Below are 22,002 nucleotides of genomic sequence, written 5' to 3' on the forward strand. Positions count from 1 at the left end.
TTTTCCTTGAACTTTAGTTGTTAGTAGAGCGGTTCTATTACAGTTCTGGTACCGCCGGTTCCCATTCGTTTTAATTGATTGCTGTAAGCTTGCAGATTTGTGGTGAAATTATTGTTACGAGCGACATGGATGATGGAAAAAAGGAGGGGAATGTGTACACATTTCATATCATTATTATTTAGAGGTCGTTTGAGACTTATTTCTATCAGACGAATGGGTTTTCGCTCTGGTGCAGGTTGAAGCATAATTAGGTATGGCAATCCACTGGATTTCTATATGATGATGCATTTGCATGTTAACTTTTTCGTTTTATCATAGAAGAGTTATCAATAATGTTTAGATCCTTGAAGCTTGTCGGACCCCCTCCACAATTAATTGATCTGTCTTGTGTTTTGAGGGATTTATCCTTGAGCTTTAGTTGTTAGTAGAGCGGTTCTATTACAGTTCTGGTACCGCCGGATCCCATTCGTTTTAATTGATTACTATAAGCTTGCAGATTTGTGGTGAAATTATTGTTACGAGCGACATGCATGATGTAAATAACGAGGGGAAAGTGTGCACATTTCATATCATTGTTATGTAGAGGTCTTTTGAGACTTATTTATATCAGACGAATGGGTTTTCGCTCTGGTGTAGGTCGATGCATAATTAGATATGTCAATCCGCTGGACTTCTATATGATGATGCATTTGCATGTCAACTTTTTTGTTTTATCATAAAAGAGTTATCAATAATGTTTACATCCTTGACGCTTGTCGGACCCTCTCAAGAATTAATTGATCTGTATTGTGTTCTAAGTGATTTTCCCTTCAGCCGCGGCCGTTTAGTTGGATCAATTCACTTGGTAATGCGATTATGGATACATCTGATATGTTCTCGAGTTTTTTGAGCGATTATATTAACGTTATAGTACCGCCGACAGAGAATTCGTTCCAATTGATAAGTATAAGCTTGCTAATTTGTGATGAAATGATTATTATTACGAGCGACATGATGTAAATAAGGAGTGGGAGTGTCATGTGACATTTCATATGATTGTTATTTCTAGGCCTTTCGAGACTTATTTATATCAGATTCATGGGCTTTCGCTATGGTGCATGTCGGCACCAGAACATAATTAGGTATGTCAATCCGCTGAACTTCTATATGATGGCGCATTTGCATGTCAACTTTTTCTTTTTATCACAGAAGAGTTATCAATAATGTTTACATTCTTGAAACTTTTCGGACCTCCTCTCAACCATTAATTGATCTGTCTTGTATTTTGAGTAATTTTCCTTTTAGCTGTGGCCGTTTAGTTTAATCAATTCACTTGGCAATGTTATTATTGATCCATTGGATATGGTATGAAGTTTTTTAGAGTGGTTCTGCACGGAGACAAGTTTTTGATAAAAATTATCCTACCGTTCTATAAAAGTGTATCATGAGTCATCGTTTCCTCATTTCTATCCCGAAATTTAGTAAAAATTAATATATGATAATTAAATTTTATTGTATGTTAGAGAAATTTTATTCTGATGCATAATAAATTTTAACCTTCCAGTCCAATAATTTTTACTCTGGCACGGTAATTTTTATTTTCATCAGGATAAAATTTCTCTAACGTAGAATAAAATTTTATCCTCATATATTAATTTCTACTAAATTTCGGGATAGAAATTTGATTTAATTTAATAAAGATTTATTGATAAATTTAAATATACAAGATATATTTTTAACAAAATATAACAACAGCTTATGATACCTTAGTAACTAGGTCCTCAGCCTTTGGCTTTTAACTTTTTTGAATATTAATTGGTGTCGCGAGAAAATTAACTGACTAAGGTGTGTCTGGGGAAAAATTTCAACTCCTAAAAAAACCCTTAATCAGGGATAGAAATGAGGAAACGATGACTCATGATACACTTTTATAGAATGGTAGGATAAGTTTTATCAAAAATTTCTCTCCGTGTACCGCCAACAGGAGATTCGTTACAAGTGATTATTATAAGCTTGCTGATTGGGGTGAAATTATCATTATTACAAGGCGGGGGAGTGTCATATGACATTTCATATCATAATAATTTCTAGATCTTTTGAGACTTATTATCGACTCAACGTTATCCCCCGAATGCATCCCAAAGAATTTGTCATTGAGTGTCGAATCACCCACTCGATTAAGAATGCAACGCATATGTGCAAATGGGATTTGATCTCACAACCTTTAGATTACCACGCTAACGCTCTTACTAATCGAGCTACCACTACATATTCAACATTTGCTATGAAATTCTCCATATCCTTACACCGTTGATTATTTTTCTCGCTCGGATTTCAGCCAATCAGAGCGCAGTATTTGAGGCTGTCAAACAGTTTTATTTCGGAAATTTCTAAAAAAATTCCGACCGAAATTCACTAGTAGCTTTTCAAATGTTTCTCATCTTTCAACGCATTTCACGTTTAATATTCTGTGTGACAGATAAACAAAAAAGTGGGTTGTAAAAAAAAAATGTATGGCCGTGTAAATGTATCCGGATGCTGTTCACTGCACTCTGCTTGGCCGAAATCCGAGTGGAAAAATAATCCATCAAATACCACTCGTGCTTCAAAATTAATCGGATATTTTTGAAGCACTAGTGTTATTACTATTGAAAATTTTCCACTGGAATGCCCGGTAAAGATCTTTAAAGCAATTTCTGACAAGTAACAAGTCCACTGAATTTTTAAGGTATTTCGTCATTGAAAATTCATAATTTCATGGAAAAATCCTTGGGTATAGTAAATTCCAGTTTAATTATTCCGAGAGAATTCATGAAAAATCAGGAAAAACCAGAGAAATCTCTCCCTGAATTCCAGATTTCTCTGAATTTTCAGGGAATTCTCTAAAAAGTTCCTGGATTTCCAAGAATTGTAAAGGAATCCCCTGGAAATTCCAAATTCCTGAGAATTTGGCAGTGAATATTGATTTTCACTTGAAAATACATGTAAATTATGGAATTTCTGTCCTTCTGCCGCAAAAAAATTAGGAATTTACTTGAATTTTTACCGAAACTCGGAATTCCATTGACTTTTTCTCCTCTTCAATCGAAATTGAGTTCTTTTTCCGGGAAAATCAGTCCAATTTTTTCAACAGTATATAGCTTCTAATGGGAGCTTCGATCGGTGAAGCATGAAATAGATTGAAATCTCGAGGATTTATTGGTATCGAAGGAAGTTGTTCTGGGATGAATTAATCTTTCAATGGAATGGTTGTTTCGTTAAAAAACCGATTCATGATTAAAAACGTACTCAATCCCTCGAGGATTCTCCCCCCTCCCTTTCCCCTCAAATTGAGAAAGATAACTGTGGAAGCTGAATGAAAAATGTTTTCTAACAAATCATTAAATAAATCCGTTACTGTAAAACGCCTCTAGAAATCGATTTGTTCACCACTCACTACGATTTTTCGGTACGATTTTAATTGCTTTTGGGCTATTAAAAAATCCCATGGGAAAACGTTGAAAATAAAAATGAAAAGTCGACAGTTTTCAATCGTCTTCTTTTTTTCGCTTGGAAATTACAATCTGCGGTTTTCGATTCACCTGCACATCACCAATTATTTTCGGAAAAGGCTGGCGTTCTTCCTCCGCAACCAAAATAAAAAATGGAAAAAAAGCGTTGAAAAAAACCAAAAATCATTCCGCAGTTATATGATTTCCTTCAAAACAAAAATTGACTTCATCAACCGACGTTCACTCCACTGATTGCATTTGTTTGATTAATCGGAGCATTCATGCATAAAAGAACCTCGGAATTACTCTACCATCTTTCAATAAATAATTCATTAAATAACATCGTAATTGACAAACCTCTTGACAAATGCCGCTATCAATTATGCTGCTTGCCCTCCAATATCCCAAACGTAATACCTGTAATCAGAATAGTCATCTGTTATACTTTCAATCTGCATACTAACTGCATTTTATTCGTTGAAAAAAAAAAAGAAAGAAAAATCCCTAATACCAACGGATAAAGGCACAGTGCAGAGGGAAGGGGCTAGTCTTTCACATCGTCTGGACGGAAATTCAGGGATATATAAGCGTGATGGAATGCCGGTGGAGCAGACGTGCCCTCGTCTATTTTCTGGCTCACACGATCACCAATCCCTTTATCGCTGATCGATGCGACCCGCTTTACTCCCCGTGCGACACTTTCAAGCCATGTTACTGATAAAATTCCCTAAATTCCGATTACTGGATTTTTCCCTTCGTCACTTCAGATTATCGTAAGAATGATTAACAAGTGGGAAATTGCTTTCGTCACAACATAGTCAATATATGTTTTTGCTAATAAATTAGTAGGTTTTTTCCGAATCCAATTTCTATGATGATGAAAAAGAAAACCCAAAAAAAAATGTACTTTTCACCAGTACCAACTGGTACTTGGGGGAAGTTCACTTGTGGAAAGTTCGAAAAATACTTGTCCCAGCTACTTTTTGTATCCTTGGGTGAAGTACCACCTCTGCACGGAGAGAAATTTTTGATAAAAATTATCCTACCGTTCTATAAGAGTGTATAATGAGTCATCGTTTCCTCGTTTCTATCCCGAAATTTAGTAAAAATTAATATATGATGATCAAATTTTATTCTGCGGTAGAGACATTTTATCCTGATAAAAATAAAAAATTACCGTGCCGGTAGAGTAAAAATTACTGTACCGGTAGGGTAAAATTTACCAACCGTTCTAGAATTTTCAGATGCAGATGAAATGTAAAATTGATTATGCGTCAGGATAAAATCATATATTATTTTTTACTAAATTTCGGGGTAGAAATGAGGAAACGATGACTCATGATACACGTTTATAGAACGGTAGGATAATTTTTATCAAAAATTTCTCTCCGTGTGCCGATCAAGTAGAAATAGTACTGGAAGGAAGTAGCTTCGCTACTTTTCGCTAGTACTTTTTAATAATTTCCACACCCACCAAAGATACTGGTGAAAAGTAATTTTTGAATTTGTCTCAAGTACTTTTATGGCTTAATTTCAGTTCTTTTAATTGATTACTTCATTGAGAAAAGCGAATATTATTGACGGGTAAAATGAGGTTTCTTGCGCATTTCTGTAAATGGAAATGATCAGGAGTGCTTTCCAAACCGAATTGCTTTCAAGTTTTGAGAATTGTAATTCCCGTTCTTGGAATCGTAATTCACGTTATTCTGCCAAAATTACGCTTGTGAAGTTACTATAATGTTATGTGCCGCATACCAAAAAAAAATCGTATCACTCACCAAAACTGCCTCAACTATTTTCTTACTGTAAATCGAACTTCAGATTTTTCTCTCAGTGAATGATGAACATTGACCGAACGTTGGCAGCCAATATTGCCCCAAAAATATTGGTTTCAAATAAATTCATTCAACAACAGATGATGCAATCAATTCCATGATAGAGCTCGGTCAAAATGGCATTGGGAAGAATATTTTAAATCATAATTGGATTCATTTAAACAATGACTTTTTCGGTTATCGTCGAAAAATGACGGGCACATGCGCACATACACAAACAAAAAAAATGGAAATTTCGGATTTGACGAATGGAATGCTCCCATTCGAAAGCAAAACGTCGAATAGAAGGGAAAAAGTCGACAATCTGGTGTTTATAATAATTCAGGGTAATTCTGAAGCGTCAAAAGCGTGACGATTATCCCAATTAGACTGTGTTTACGCTCAAGCAATTGCCGTTTTAACCTCTGCACGACACTAACTCGCTTGACCCCAATTATTCAACCGAGAGCATAGTCAGCAAGAATATTAGATTTGAAAATGACGACCAGAGGGGACGGCCGCTCGATTCGTATTCCACATGGAGAAAAAAGTTGTAGAAAAATTACCAAACAAGCCAAGTAATCGTAGAGCGGAATCAATTTCTAGGTCCTTCTCACCCTATATCGGGGTGAAAAATGCGAGAGGAATAGTGAATTTTTTTCCGCTCACTTGAGAAACTTTACTAAACCTGACGGTAATTTGTACCGAAACTGTAAAATTTACCATTTAATCCATCAAAGATTATCCCATGAACGTGAATAATTGCTCAATGTTGGGTTGTTATTCTATATGAATATGTAGGAATTTTTCCGTGACAGAGAATGATTTTTTTAAAATTTTTCTTTAAAGATGGTATGGTAAAATTTCACTTTAGTCCGTTCCCATGTACCCTGTCCTCTATAAAAAAAATTGGTGTTACCTTTTTCATCAGCTATCTATTTCGTCAGGGATAACCCTAAGAATATCCAAGTACTTTGGCTATTTTTTCTCCAGTGAAATGCTTTTCTAGTTTTGTGGGCAAATATCAAAGCTTTCATTTGAGCCCTATTTGAACCTAAGTTTCCGGATATTTAACAATGATTTTATTATTCAAACTTTGCAGGTGTGAATTTTAATCTCGATATTGAACCCTTAGAAAACATTTTTTTAAACTGGAAAAATGAGAAATTTTACTTTTGAAGAAAGATTTTTGAAACAATAAATAATTGCAATTTTTGAACATTATGAGCAAATTATATGAATAATTTATAAACAACTAATGAATTTTTCACCATAAAATTCATTTATTCGGAATCGTAACAAATTTATGCATATTCAAAATTTTAGCCGAAATCGATTTTATGTCTGAAAGATAAGGTCTCCGAGAGTTTAAACAATTTCAATTATTGATTTATAAACAAAGCATGTTTAAAAAAGTAATAATTCTGTGCAAAATGTAATTTTAAATGACGCTGAATATTCGTGATTATTTCCAAGTTTTTCTCAAGCAATTTAATTGATGAATTTGATGATTGAAAATAGTTGAATCTATAGTGTGGTCTGTACTTTCCACAGAAAATTTGTTCAAATATTTAGAAAATTAGCGGTACTCTGTTACCCCTTCAGACGAGAATTCGTGAACGTATTTTAATTTTCAATGAAAACATGAATAGAATAGAATAGAATTTTATTTCATTGGTGCTACAATTACTGTTTTACACCTGAAAACATGAATATTTAGTGCCAAATGACATTAAGGTTTCAAATAATAAAAAATTGAAGAATATAATCATCGGAATTTCACTCATTTCTATCAATTTTCAGAAAGTAATTGGACTGATATTTACAGTTCTAATCGATTTTTCCGTGAAATTCTGAGTTTTCAATTCCGAAAATCCATTAAATTTCAGTGAAACTAAAATGTGATAAAAATTTTCAAGTATTTGTGGGGAAAATTTTCCGAGGCGTCATCAGTCTTTATATGGCATTGGAACAAGGACGGTCCTATGTGGGGGACCACCAGCACCATAAAATAAACATTTCGAGAAGCATTTTGTACCTTGGCGACACAGGCCGGGATTGTTAGTGTAAGCAAATGACTAATACAGTTTTGAAGATCTCCACTAGGAAGTAGAGACCGAGTCAGTTCGCTCAGCAACGCGCGTGAGAGCACTTCAAGCTACACCTATCGATTATTCATTGAGATCATTATTTTATGTTTGCAATCATCATTACTATTAATTGTCAATCAGTTCTACAATACACCATGGATACTTTTAAACTGAAAAGAATTGTTTTAGTGAAGTTATTTCAATACTCCCACACACATCAATTAATTTACTACGATATACCAGAAATTTCAGACCAAAATTTTCAACAGTGCATGTTCTTCCGATGTAATCGAATTTAATCAGGAAATGTTTGATTTTCATTGACGCGTAATGATCAAAGCTTCCGTCGGATTATTATGGAAATTGAAAATTCTCCGATGCGCGCATGGGATTTAATAATATTGAAATATTCTTCGTCAAATACACCCCGCGAACTGATGCTCTTGTCGCAGTAGTTTAATAGAATATCCCATATTTCTCGGTAATGCGATGGAAACGTCTATCGGAAGACACTTTATCAAAATATCCACCGTAACGAGTACTCGGAAGTGATAAAGATACAGATGGAATAAATAGTGTGCAATTTGAGGGGTTCGTTGAAGCTCACCATTGCAATGGCTCAAGTATCTTTACACGTGTGAGGTGAATTTCGCAATAAACATAAGAGAGGTTGGGATGAGTGAGGAAGTTAACGCCATTCGGTCTCTCGAGGGCAGACAGACCCACTCTCCCCTACTATCCGGGCAATTTAAGGCCAATCTGCACGCCCGATACTACCGACGATATTCAACGCGGTAGCTGTACAACGTTAAATTGAAAGGTGAGGCTCATGTTCAAAGCGGTATTTAAATACAGGAGAGAGGAATTTGTCGATGTAACTCAATATTTTTCTTGTAAACGGGGAATTTTTTTTCGTCGGGGAGAAAATAAATCGCTTCTGTCAGTTGTTATTAATGAAGTCGTTGGAATGCATTTGGTGGCCGGAGTTTTTTTCCCCATTGAAAAATTCGCGGAATTTTTTTCCCCGTCAATTGATTGCGGGCGAATTTTTCTCGTGGAAATTTTTTCTCCTAATTTTTCCCGTGTAGTATTTTCAGAGTGGAAATTGCACCCGGCGAGCCTGAAATTTGATCAGGTATTGATATGTCGGTGGTCAGATTTGACTGATCAGGTGGTACTTGATGAGGAACTGATAAATTCTTGATTTAGTCGATCTGATCCGAAATACTCTGATCAAGTTCTGATTCAACGAACTTGATCTGAACCTGAGATCCGTCCGTCTGCAATCACTCTGATCAAATTTGGACTAGGTGAACGTGATTTTCAGGAATCTATTATACGGAGAGAAATATTCAATAAAAATTACCAGAAAAAAGACGTAAAAATTACGTTTCGAAACGTAATCTGGGAGCGAAGTAAAATTCAATAAAAAGTGTCAATCGTCACGTAAATCTACGATCTGTTCCGTAAAAATTACTCATCCGTCCGACGCCTCACTGCTAGCCATGAGTCACCGTGAGGGGGAGATTTTGACAACACGTTCCGTAATTTTTCCGGAACTTTTCGTAAAAATTCTTAAACATCCAAGAATTTTCATGTTCTGAAGCATAATAAGTCTTGAAGTTTCTGTTAGATTTTACAACTTCCAGAAAAATTACGTAACTTTTTCGTATTTTTTCGGTGACAGACCCGAAAATTTACTGAACGTTTCAGATTTATTCTCTTGTATTCCTATAGAAATTCACTGACAACGATTCTCGCTTGCGGATTACGTGAAATGTTCCGTAATTTTTCTTGAATATTTCTCTCCGTGTACCAATTATTGGTGATACTGGATGTTGACTAGGATGATCCTGATTATCAGTGATTTCGCTCACTGAAATTTGGTGATAGATTCCTACAAATGAGAGATAGGTACCTGAGAATCGGTCACATTACTCTCAAATCTAGAAACAACACCAAAAAATGCTTGAATCGAGTATATTTATTTTATACCAGAATCAAGGATAGGCATAAACCTGATTCAAATAAATTTTATACTCGAATGGGGGATGGGTGTTTCAATTCGAGGATGATTATTACGTATCAGCCTGGGCTGTACCAAGCGCTCTCAAGTGTAATATAAGGGTCAAATACTAAGTGTGAGAATATAAGGGTCAAAAAGTGGAGGTTAAAAAATGAGAGTCGCAGTATTAGAGTCAAAAACTGAGGGCCTGAACGTAAAGGTGAAGGAATGAGGATCAGAATATTATAGGGTTAAAAGAAGAAGGTCCGAATATTAGGATCAACAAATTAGAGTCACAATATAAAAGTGAAAAAAGTGGGTGTCAGGCAATGAGCGCCATGTAAGGGCTAAAAACGATGATCAAGCATAATGTATCACTTATATTTAGACCCTCATTGCCTGATACCCACTTTTTTTACTTTTATATTCTGACCCTAATATTCTAACCCTCATTTTTTAACCTCCACTTTTTGACCCTCACATTCTGACACTTAGTGTCTGACCCTTATATTACACTTAAGAGGGCTTGCTACAACCCGGCCTGGCACAAAATAATCATCTTCGAATTGAAGTACCCATCCCCCAATTGAATATAAAATATACTTGACTTAACTATATTTTATACTCAATTCAAGTATTTTTCCGTGAATGAAAATGATTGAAAATTAAGAACCATTCTACATCATTTCCAATCAAAATTAAAGAATGTGAAAATTGGACGATTACAATGCTTCCATTCGGAGGCAAAAATGTGCTGAAGAATTTAGATATCCTCAATTCGAGTGTCATATTCCGGATTAAAAAATTCCCGCAATCATTCTATGTGCCAAAAGTTTCTATTTAGAAACCAATTTATTGTTTTCTTCGCGTTTCTTCTGCGTGTAATGGAAAGAGTTTCATATTGAGTTGTTTGTTGGGTGAATATTGGAACATCATAATAGTTGATTAATTATGCAGAGAATTGAGACCAAGTGCTGGTGGATGGGAAGCAATCAAAGTTGTGAAAATGAGATCTTTCGTTTAGTTGAGAACTGTGGTTGCAACTATCGGAAATTCTGAAATTAGATCGATACTTGGAGCTTATTGAGTTATATCACATCACTATTTGATGAAAAAATTGTAGTATTTTTTTCTACGTTTTTAGGAGGAAAGGATATATGGATACGCGAGTTATCATGTTAGCGATAGCGTTTGCTAAACAAATGGTTTATTCCAATCATCGAACGAAAACTGTTTCATTTCTGTTTTCGAATGGAAGCTATGTAATTGGAATTTTTTCCGATTCCTCAATTTTCGGTATATTGGAAATAGAATAATATAAATAACCAAACCGGTAAATAAGTAAAATAACTTTATTAATTAGACTTTATTTAATACGCTCAGATGACACATCCGCTCTTTACCAATTCCTCTGAGGAACTAAACAAAATAACAAAGCGATACAACGCCCTGGGCCTCTGGTGACGCGGACATAATAGGTCCTATTCATCCAACTCTGTTCAGACCCAAAAACCAAAAGCGTAAACATCATAACCCACACTACTCACAATTTTCGTCTATAAAAATGTTCTTCATACCCGTGTGTAAACATAGAGAGAAAAATATAAGATTAATTTTTGCCTCGTATTATTTCAACCAGAAATTCAATAGGGTACCAATGAAATTGGTAGAAATGAATATGGAAAAAAGAGAAATATGTGGAGAGTAACAGACATATGTAATCTATTAAATGGCTTCTGTCACACTACTTGTTTCAGTTTATTCAATGGATTCTGTAGGAATTGATTACATACGAGGAAAAATTAATCGAAGAGTAATAGTTCCTCAAGTAGCGGAGATTTTACCATCGTAATGGGATACAAAGATCAAACTACGCTCCAGAAAAATGAGCTCGTAAACTCCTCCAATCTCTTTCAAATGAGAAAATGTAATTTTTTATAGCGCTATGACTCTGACTAATCCGTTTTGTGTGCAACATAAAGCATAAGTGAAGTAGGTAGCACTTCATTTTACTTCGTCATAACATTTATGTCAGGTATGTACCTGGAAAATCCTCAATATTTTGTTCGCATTAGAGTTATTTTTCTATAATAACAATATGCGTAAATTTTTATTTTTTCTTCTCCAGTTAAAATTACGATTGCAAAGCGTCATTAACAGAATAATCTCCATAAACATCAACATTTTTCTCTCGTTTTCAGTTGTTTTAATATGGTCATGCGTGACACAATCATATGGGAATGCAAAACACTCACGTCTATATGCAACAAAAATAATGATCCCCCCCCTCCCACGAATATCAATGAATTGACAGGTGACAAAAATTCAAAAGTAATTTCTCCCACAGCAACAATGAATGCCTGAATTTCACACACCTTTTGTCGACATTTTTTAGACACTAAAAAATATCTGAATAAAATAAAAATGTGACTGAATTTCAGACGAACAGGTCCCAAACATTTTAATTCATGTTTGAAATTCAGACAAACTTTCATTTCATTTAGACGTTTTTTAGTGTCTGCAAAATGTCTACAAAAGGTGGATGAAATGCAGACATTCGTTTTTGCTGTGCCTAATTTCGAAATTTTTTTTTTTTTTTTCGTAATTCTTCCTCAGTTAGAAAAAAATCGTTCCCTACATTGTGACAGAAAAATGTTTTATCCGGTCGTCAATGCTCCTGAATATTTAAATAGCCGAATGAAAAAAATTGACGTAAATAAGTCGAAATTAAATTTGAAAAATGTGCCTTAATGGCACTACTGATCTTTTTACCCTGTTTTTATTTATCAAGATAACATTATTAACATTATTTACAGCATATCTCCCGATATAATAAAAAAATGGGGGGCGTTCAGGTAAGATTTTTCTCGGCCCAAGGTTGGCCGTAAAGATATCCAAGTACTTTGGCGATTTTTTCTCCAGTGAAATTCTTCTCTACTTTTGTAGATGAACTACAGAGCTTTTATTTGACGCCCATTTGACCCTAAGCTTCCGGACCTTTTACAATGATGTTATTATTTAAACTTTGCAGGTCTGAATTTGCATCGCGATATTGAATCGTTAAAAAATATTTTAAAAATCTGAAAAAAATGGAAAGTTTTCTCTAGAGGAAGATTGATGAAAAAATTGGAAAATTGCAATTTTTGAAAATTCTGAGCATTATCTATAAATAATTTATAAAAAATCGATTTTCCGCCATAAAATCATTTGCTCGAAATCGTAACAAATTTATTCATGTTTAGAAATTTACCAGAAATCGATTTCGTGCCTAGAAAAATTAGGTTTTTGAAAGTTTAAACAATTTCAATCATTTATTTATAAACAACAATTATAATTTGAATGACAACGAATATTCATGATTTTTTTACAAAATTTTATTACGCAATTTAATTGACAAATTGTATGATTGAAAATGGTTGAAACTACTCAATTTGAGACTTGGAAATCTCAATTTAAGCCTTCTGAAATTCTCAAATTAAGACTTTTGAACATCTAAAGTTAAGACCTTCGTAACTCAACGTGAAATTTTTCGTCACATTGAGTTTTGAAAGTCTCGTGAGACTCAAATTGAGACTTTCAAAAGTCTCAATGTGAAACTACCACTCTCAAAATAAAATTTGTTCCTTTGTGTGCCTTTTCTTTGATTGTTTATATTTTCACTAATTTAAAATTATTTATCCACCGTCGAAAGACTTCTGTCTCACCCTTTCATAATATCCACCTCTTCCAATATGAGACATCTCCATATCCCCCGCGCCGACAATTTATCCTGCATAAACTCAGTAAAACCCACAACGCGTTAGAAATCCCCCAATATCACCCCCGAAACTGCCTGAATTCAAGCTTGACTCCCACGAAAAGTTAGCACATACCATCCAATCACGTACATTTCCCACGTCCCGTAGATCTTCATATTCATACACCTAGTTTTCCCACGTAGGCGGAAGTAACCGTTTGTTGATGTCCCTCCATCCCCACCGCACGCCCTAAAAACCGAGGAAAGAGATAAATCGAGCAGCAAAAATCCACCTCGACGGAGCAAAACACAATCGATGATCGTTGCTCGCGATATCCCTCAACGGGAACTGCCTCTATACTGTATAAGTGCAATGCTATACCACATTGGCGCGGTGAAGAAGATATGCCACATGTATATGTATACAAACATCAGATGGTGGAAGCGCGAGAGGTTGCCCTCGTAATTCATAACACCAACGCCCCCGTGCACCACGAGAATTCTCAAAAAGATTCCCACTTCAGATTTTTCCCGAATAATATTTCACAAGCGATGATAAAAGTATAGAACTCAAATCATGATTTATGATTTTTTATTTCCTCTCTTTACCTCGGCGGCGCCGCAGAAACTCGGTGTTTGAAGGCTTTCCGAATTTAAGCTGTCAGATAGCAACGAAATGTCAGAATAACTAATAGTATTGGAGTATTTGATTAATTTCGATATTTTTTGGGATTAAAAAATTTCAGTTATTTATTTTTAGACGTGTTTTGCATCTGAAATCCAGTGGTCTAGGAGCGATTCAGACGTGCCACTATCAAGGAGTAGCAGAAAGCCATCAACCAAAAAAAAATTTCAATTTGAGACTTACGATCTCACATTGAAATTTATAGATGTGAAATTGAGACTGGAAAATCTTAAGACTGTTCAGCCAAAACCCACATTATTCACTTAAGGTTATTACTAACACGTGGCTCAAATATGAACCTGACATATGAGCCAATGTCAAAATTATGGTGAATAATATGGGTTTTTTGCTGTGGAGGAGTTAAATTTTAAACAACTAATTCATAATTGTTATTGCACATATTTTTTCAAAAATGTTGAAAAAAAAAGAAACCTCTGTAGCTCAAAAATTGGAGACCCTGGAGTATTTTCAATATTTTAAGAGGCTGTGGGACAAACGAACAATAAACAATTATTTTCTTTGCATTAATTATTAATTTTTGGACATATATAATCGATCTTCAATGTATGAGAAATCGCATTCCAATAGCTCACGACTTTTACAACTCATAGTAGTCTCCCCTTGAAGAAGGAATATAATTCAATTGAGCGAAATAGTATAACGCGATACGACAGAAGAAAAGGGTGTGCAAATGACCATTCGGAAGTATATTACTGATTTGTTAGTAAAAATAGCTATGCTAGATAAAGGCAAAAGCAATTTCCCCCTTATTCTCTAAGAACATAAAAAATGATAAGTTTTCAAACACCGAGGGTACCATAAGTGTTAACATACTTCGGTAAATCCAGATACGTTTCAATGCCTGAAAAATATCTACGAAGCAGGAACAAAAAAAGGTCAGGAAAAATAACGCAACAAAACGTAAACGTGAGGCGAAATGCTCTTTCAGAAATTTTCATGTATAAACACGAAAAAAATACATAAAGAAATTTTTCCTTCCAAGTTCCACGAATTTTATGGGTCGAAACGTAATTTTTACGTGATACTGCATAGAAATTGGCGCGTGAACGCTGATTTCTGCGAAACACTAGGAATGCATCACAATCATGTCGAACAATGTAGTTTTTACGTGATATCCATAGTACTTTGTCGTAATCTTTCTTCTCCGTGTGTTCCGAAAGTATTTGAAAATACTAAAAAAAACTAGTGTTTGAAATTGTTGAAATAGAAATATTTTCTATTTCTATTTTTTCCATACGAAAAAATTTATATGGTGGAAAATATATAACAAATATTGTAAATCGGCCCACATTATATATTTTTTATATATCTTTTGATCGGGGTTGTTCAAAATTTATAACGTCTCGTTTGTTTTTCTCAATACTTGATTTATTTTTTCTCAATGATCGACCACACTGACAAAAAGAATGTTTTTTGAGAAATACATATTTATTTATATCAACAAACTTCTGACTTCAAAATTTTCAAGAGTAAAATATCTTGCACTAAGAAAATAAAAAGTTTCGTCAAGTAATTTTGTACTTGTCCTCGAGGCTAGGACAATTTTTGGATGATAAGAAAGCAATTTCTCAAACCAAGTAAAATTGAATTAATTCGTTTAATAGTTTTTTAGCATCAATTCTAAAATATTTCAATTCAAAAACCACTTCAATTAATTTGAGAACTCGTTTTCTTGATATGAAGAAATTGTCCTCATCTTTCGGACAAGTATAAAATTTCTTGGTAATTTTCAAGTCACAAATTTCTTGATACAAGTAAAAAAATACTTCTCAAAAAACACTTGTTGTTTCAGTGCATGTTGCATAAAAAAAAACAATCATTTTTTCACTGATAATTTTGGTTACATTAAAAATAGCGGCCATGAGAGATCGAAGAGAGTTTTGGAAATAAGAGATCAGAAATGATGGGTCATGAGGGTCAAAATAAGGGTCACGTGGGGATCATCTGGGGGTCATGTGGGTGGGGGTTGATGAGCGGGGCGAGCAGGGGCGCGGCCCCCCTGCTCAAACAAAGACCCCCTCCTTCCCAGAGAAATTTCTTTTTTCATTTCCTGGGCCATATCACGAGAATAATTCCGATTATTGGATTATTTCATTTTAAATACTGAGAATTATTCTATGGAGTTTACAAGATCAAAAACAAATCGACGGCGAGAGTGCCGGCGTGGTAACATAAACATAAACAATGATTTCAACCAAAGGAAGAACTGAGAGTTCTTTGAGCTCAGGTGACGATTTTCATTTGGTCTCTGTGACCAGCTTTTAGTCTCCTGGAGTAATCCGGAGTGAACAGACGGTCCTTCCTCATGTGTCAAGAATAAAGATAAAGTTAAACTATAATCCACTGCATTTTTCATTCATTAGACTTCCCATTTCCAATACGACTATCAGTAATTTTGAACACAAATTGGGTAATGAATTCCCAAAAATTAGTGATGGGTACCTGGAAATTAGTCACATTGGTATCAAAACCACAAAATGTCAGGTCTTTGCACGTACTGAATTTCCCAATCACCAATCTCTAATAATTGGCGATAAATTCCTGAAAATTAGTGACATGTTCCTGAAAATCAATTTTTGTCATTCCGGCCGTAAGGCAGCGTTTCACGGACGCTCCGCTTCGCTCCACGGCCGTGAATCTCTGCCTACGGCCGTCATGACAAAATAGTATTTTCATCACGTTGTGACGAAAAGTGAACTTTTCGGCACGCTCGGCGTGCCTAGAAGTACAATTTCCGCCCCATTGTGATGAAAAATATTGTTCGTAACTCGTGAAAAAATGTTTTTCGTCACTCGGCCCGATAAACGGCGCTTACTCGGGCTCTGTCGAGAGGGGGTAAAGAGAGTTTACCGCGGCACTTGAATAATCGGTGCTCCAAGGAGGGTAAATGAGACGCTCGGTGCTCCAAGGAGGGTAAATCTCACTTACCCATCCTAGGAGCGATAAAGTGGGCGTCACCATGTGCCCTGACGTNGCCTAATGAAGAAATATACTATTTTTCCCCTGCGTGCAAAAATGTCTAAAATTCACACACCAGTTTTTGCAGTGCACTCTCTTTTCACGTCGACCTCGACTGTCACTTAGGAAATGTTATTTACAATGCAGAGATAAGAAGGGAGTAACGCGAAAAGCGGTGATTACGTGCAAGTGGCTACGGCTCGGAGAAGAAATTAAGATCGGATATCAAGGCTCTTGAAGCCACGTGTTTGTATGCGAAATAGGCTTGAGCTTTTATACGATGTGCAGCGGAATCCCTTGCCCCCCCCCCCCTCCTTCATCCGATGGAAGACTGTCTCTCGCATCGTAAAGAGGGGTAATTAGGATTTAATGTATGCATGACCGAGACTAACGAAACCGCGCCACTTTCGCACGTAACGCCTCCGGGGTACAAGGAATATCCGCCGAAAGCAGCAATCGATTTTGCTCCTCACCACCGCTTCATTTTGACTTCACGAAATTGTTTTTACGTTTTTTATTTCACCGGTGATGAGACGCTGAAGCGCTTGACCGCGTGGTCAATCGATCAGTGAGCAAGAGCGTGAGGATAAATTCTGACAGAGGCTGAAGTGAATGCACACACTCCCATCGGTTTATTAATTCATCGGTGTATCAAAGTCAAACCACTTCGGGTCTGATATTGACATAAATAAACATGAAGTCCATTTCTTTTAACTGGTTTTATTCTCGGAACTCGGTCCAATCTCTGGGAATTTTTATTGAGTGAGAAAAAAGGCACTAAAATGGAATAAAAAGAACATCGAGTCGATGAACTGAATTGATCGGAAATATTCGTTATCGAGGATGGATTTTTTTTTGAATATCCGGTTTAATTTATTCAGACTCGAGGAATCGATCATAATTTCAAACAAATTAGGCCTGTGAAGATGTCGGGTTTTCAAGTGATATGAGAATAAAAACGGATGAGGAATCGTCGTAAGGGGCTAGGGCACTACGGTGGTGCGCAGGCTTAGCTCTGGGAAGCTAGGCAGCGTTGAGCGTGGTCACTAGATGGATGGGTGGCCGCACAGCAACACCTCAGGCAAGAAACATTGCTTGGAAAAACTGGAACGAGCATTGGGATAAACAAACATGTGGCAAAAACGGGATGAAGGAATGAGAAGCCGTGCAAATCGAAAGGTATACGGTGTGAAATGGAAATAAAAATTTTTTAAAATACGGATGAGAAATTCAATATATCAGGTGATTCAGATTTATTTATTCTGATAAAATACTGATTTTTTGCGTGAAACGTTGGAGGCATAATAAATGCATCATCAATTATTCGAAGAAATTCCATGAATTAGCAGCGTAAAATGGATTGTTTACTCCTAAAATGATTAATAGCATGAAATGGATTTGAATGACTGCTTGCGGCGGTTAATTTGATAAGCCCCCTTTATTGTACTAGTAAAAACAAAGTCTTCCGTTGATTGACTATCGTTCCGTCTCGATAAATACCCATCGCTCTTCGAACTAGCGCGTCGACAGCGGTAAAATTAATTTCTAAAAATACTAATACTTTTCTTCGTGAGTGCATCGGTGATTCATGAACCGCTGATAACCACCTTGTGCTCATACAGAATAGTTAAGATAACCGCATCACAGGCTTGTACGCATATTGGAATCAACGTCAAAGTAGTGGGCAGCGTCAATAGTCAACTATTGTGCCTGCAGTCGCCAGCGATAAGGAGCCACCTAACGGGGTCGAGAGCTTAATCAATTCCAGCCACGTGCTGTGTGGTAAAGCGCCGGTTACGCATCATAATTATCAATCACCATAATTATAATGAAACATGATGCATCGAGCTATCTGAATAAGAGTGACAGGTTCTTGCACAATCGCATCATCCGGTGACGTGGAAAAACATAACGATTTTGTGGTTGGTAACTCTGAATATCATGGCTGGTCTTAATTGTGGTCCTGAAATAACATTTCAGGTTCTTACACAATCGCATCTTCCGGTGACGTGGATGAACGTAACGATTTTGTGGTCGATAACTCTGAATATCACGATTGGTCTTAATTTTGTCCGCAAAATAGCATTTCACGTATCGCGGAAATGCAATTATTTTATCATTTGAAGTACACAGAAGAAAATAGTTATTTTCATCACAAGGTTCACAAAGTATTTTCTGACGAATGTGGCTTTGAATAATCACATTCGTCAGAAAATACTTTTGGACCGTGTGATGAATGCAATTTCTCGCTTCGCTCGGTTAGATCGCGGTTTACGGGCCTTCTGACGAAAATGAAATTTCATGAACAGTTGACTACTAAGTTTCAGGACAGTGACACTGAATGCGATTTAGGGGAATCATGAAATTTCAGGTTTCACTGAAAATTCAGTAAAATTCCAGAATTTTAAGCACCATAAAGACGACAATTCCTTAATTTATTTGAATTTCCAATCTACTGTGAATATTCAGTGCTAAATTATATGAAATTTTCAGTGAAATCTGAAATTTCATAATTTTTCCCTCTCAGTCGTATCGTAGTCGTTCAGTGTCACTGTCCTGCAAATTCCAGAATATATTTACCAGAATTTTCAGGTTTTCTATTTATTTTCAGGGAAAAATGGAACTGAAATTTACAGTTCTCTTTGATTTTTCCACGAAATTCTGAATTTTGAAGGGAGGAATCCCTTGAAATTTCAGTGGTAATTAAATTCGATAAAAAATTCCAAAAAGTGTACCGGAAATTTCAGACAAAAATTTTTAACAGTGTTGTTTGCGTCCAGATTTATAGTTCCATAAATTCAAAATTTCCAAACCAGTAATCATGGAGCGGAATCCATTACTAAAATATTTCTCCGCTGACTCGGGAACATTTACTAAACGTCAAGTGAATTGGTGTCGAAACTAAACAGTCAAATTTAGCATTTATTCTATCAAAAATGTAATATCCGAAATATTTTTTTTAAATTGTTGATTGATATTCCACCGATGAAAATCATTTACATCAGTCAAAATGTTTTCATTCATAATAATTTCTATACGAGTTCACTATCATTCAAATTAAACCGAGTATCGAGTAAGAAAAGCCTATTGGGCAATTTCCCAACTTCATTTTTATCCTGTGGAGACATTTTTCACACTTGAAAAACTGGGACCGTACGATCATAACTCGGAACCGAGAAGGCTTTGTTCGGAGAGATGCAAGCGTACTTCAGAGTCAACATCCTCTCAGCAATGATACGTTGGCGACATCGATAACGACGTAGCCTAAACAAATGACGAACCTGGGTTTAAGGTCCCCATAAGGAACGGGGCCGTGCACAGTTCGCTCTGGGCGGTGGGCGAGAACTCTCAACCGATTGAGATATATAACTATATCATTGATCACTAAATTGGTTGGTTGATATCACATTTTTGTACACAAAGAGAACTTCTCTAGAAAAATTGCAGTGCTAGTTCAGGAAAAAGGGGGCAAAATGATTGCCAGGAAAAAATTCCAGTGTCGGTATTGGCAATTTTATTGAGTAGTACGTGAATTTTTCCCGTTCTTACACTGATAGAAAGGATTAGTTATTCTTAATAAATGGATTTGGTTGAAGCCTAGGATCTATTTGTTTTCACCAAATGTTCATTCGTTAATAGTTAACAAATGCATATTTGAAAAGCCGTGTTTGATTCGACTTTCACCTTTTAAGTGGACCATTCGTTAACTATTAACGAATATTTATTTGGTCATATTCAACTCTACCATTCGTTAATAGTTAACGAATCTCATTTGGAATACATGAATCATTTTAGCGTATGTAACGTTTTCTAGGGCTTTCTGTGAAAATTTCACTAGAATTTTTCTGAAGAATTTCTCTCCTCTGTACTTACAACAAAAATCTACAATATACGGACGAATTCTTTCAATTCTTTCAATTGAAATTCTTTCAATTGTTAAATGTGTTTCTCCTACACTTGTCAATTCTTTTAATTGTGAAATGTTTTTCTCCTACACTTGATAAAAATTTCCAAAAAAGATACCGCGACTTTCGTTTTAACTTTGAATAAATATGCGAATGTGAATGCAAATGTAGTTGGAGGAGCATTACTGCCGAATCCATAACGTGCAGCATCTTTCTCGTCGTTGACATGCACATGTATCCGCGACCGTCCATCATGCACTTCACAAATATATTCGGTCAGACCAGAAACCCCTGCGGCTCTCTGCAATCCTGACAACCTCGATCACATCATCTCCTCGAGTGATATTGATTCACCTCCGACCGTAAAACTGCTGGATTACAGGTTTAAACTTCTCGGAACCGACTAACTCCCCCCAAGAGTCTCCTCCACTCCGGAAATTCCCTATCCATTCACTGGGATGTGATAATTTCCCAGACGGTTGATGGAGCCGGGAGGGAACGAGGGCTTGTTGACGAAAAGAAAGAGAAACGAGAAAAGGGAGACGTGAAAAAGTACATAAGAAGAAGACAAATATCCAACGGACGAGAGACGATAATTTCTTGCCTGATAGCAAAAGGCGACGCCAAGGCGAAAAAAAGGGGATGATGTCGTGAGGGAGTTTGACAAGAAGATCGTGACTGTAACAGGTGATGCAGACATGAGAGATCATGCTTGCCAAGCTGTTTACTATTTTTTGTTTGTCAACAAATTGATTTTAGCAGTTGAGATCCAGTTTTATGACACGAGAGAAGATAACGCAAGGGAAAAGACCAAGGATACATAGACAACATAGACTGAAAATAACAAAAAACATACAGAAAAATATTGAAATAAAATAGATTCAGGTTGATTACCACATTTCCGCCACGCTCAAAAGAACAGATTTTACAGTCACACTAGCGCGGCCGCGACGTTGATGCCCTTTCATTATGCCTTTCCTTACTCTTTTTTTTTATATTTTTTTTTCTAAAATTAATTATTCATCGTCGTTCTTATTGTATTATATGTTGAGATTAATGAAAACAATGTGTCTCGGTTCATCACCTATCCAATTTCAACATTTCAGTAAGTGTTTCACTAATGCTGAATCTCTGTGGTCACACGGAGAGAAAAATTAAATAAAAATTACCAGAAAAAAACATAAGAATTACGTTTCGGAACGCAATCCGCGAGCGAAGTACAATTCAATAAAAAATGTGAGTCGGAACTGAAATTCTACGACTCGCCACGTAAATTCTACAATTTGTTCCGTAAAAATTATCCACCCACCTGATGACT

General features: G+C 35.9%; 1 protein-coding gene across 1 annotated transcript in view; it reads right to left on the bottom strand.

Annotated features, from left to right (window-relative positions):
• Positions 1-22,002, bottom strand: part of LOC107041712 (CD151 antigen) — a 142,846-nt gene that overhangs the window by 102,046 nt on the left and 18,798 nt on the right. Inside the window, exon 2 of the mRNA XM_015262399.1 lies at positions 3,828-3,887. The gene's annotated coding sequence lies outside the window, so the exon portion shown is untranslated. The remainder of the gene's footprint in view (positions 1-3,827; positions 3,888-22,002) is intronic.

Source organism: Diachasma alloeum, unplaced genomic scaffold, assembly GCF_001412515.2.
Source record: "Diachasma alloeum isolate Michigan unplaced genomic scaffold, Dall2.0 Dall_scaffold_00371, whole genome shotgun sequence".
In the NCBI taxonomy this organism is placed as follows: Eukaryota; Metazoa; Arthropoda; class Insecta; order Hymenoptera; family Braconidae; genus Diachasma; species Diachasma alloeum.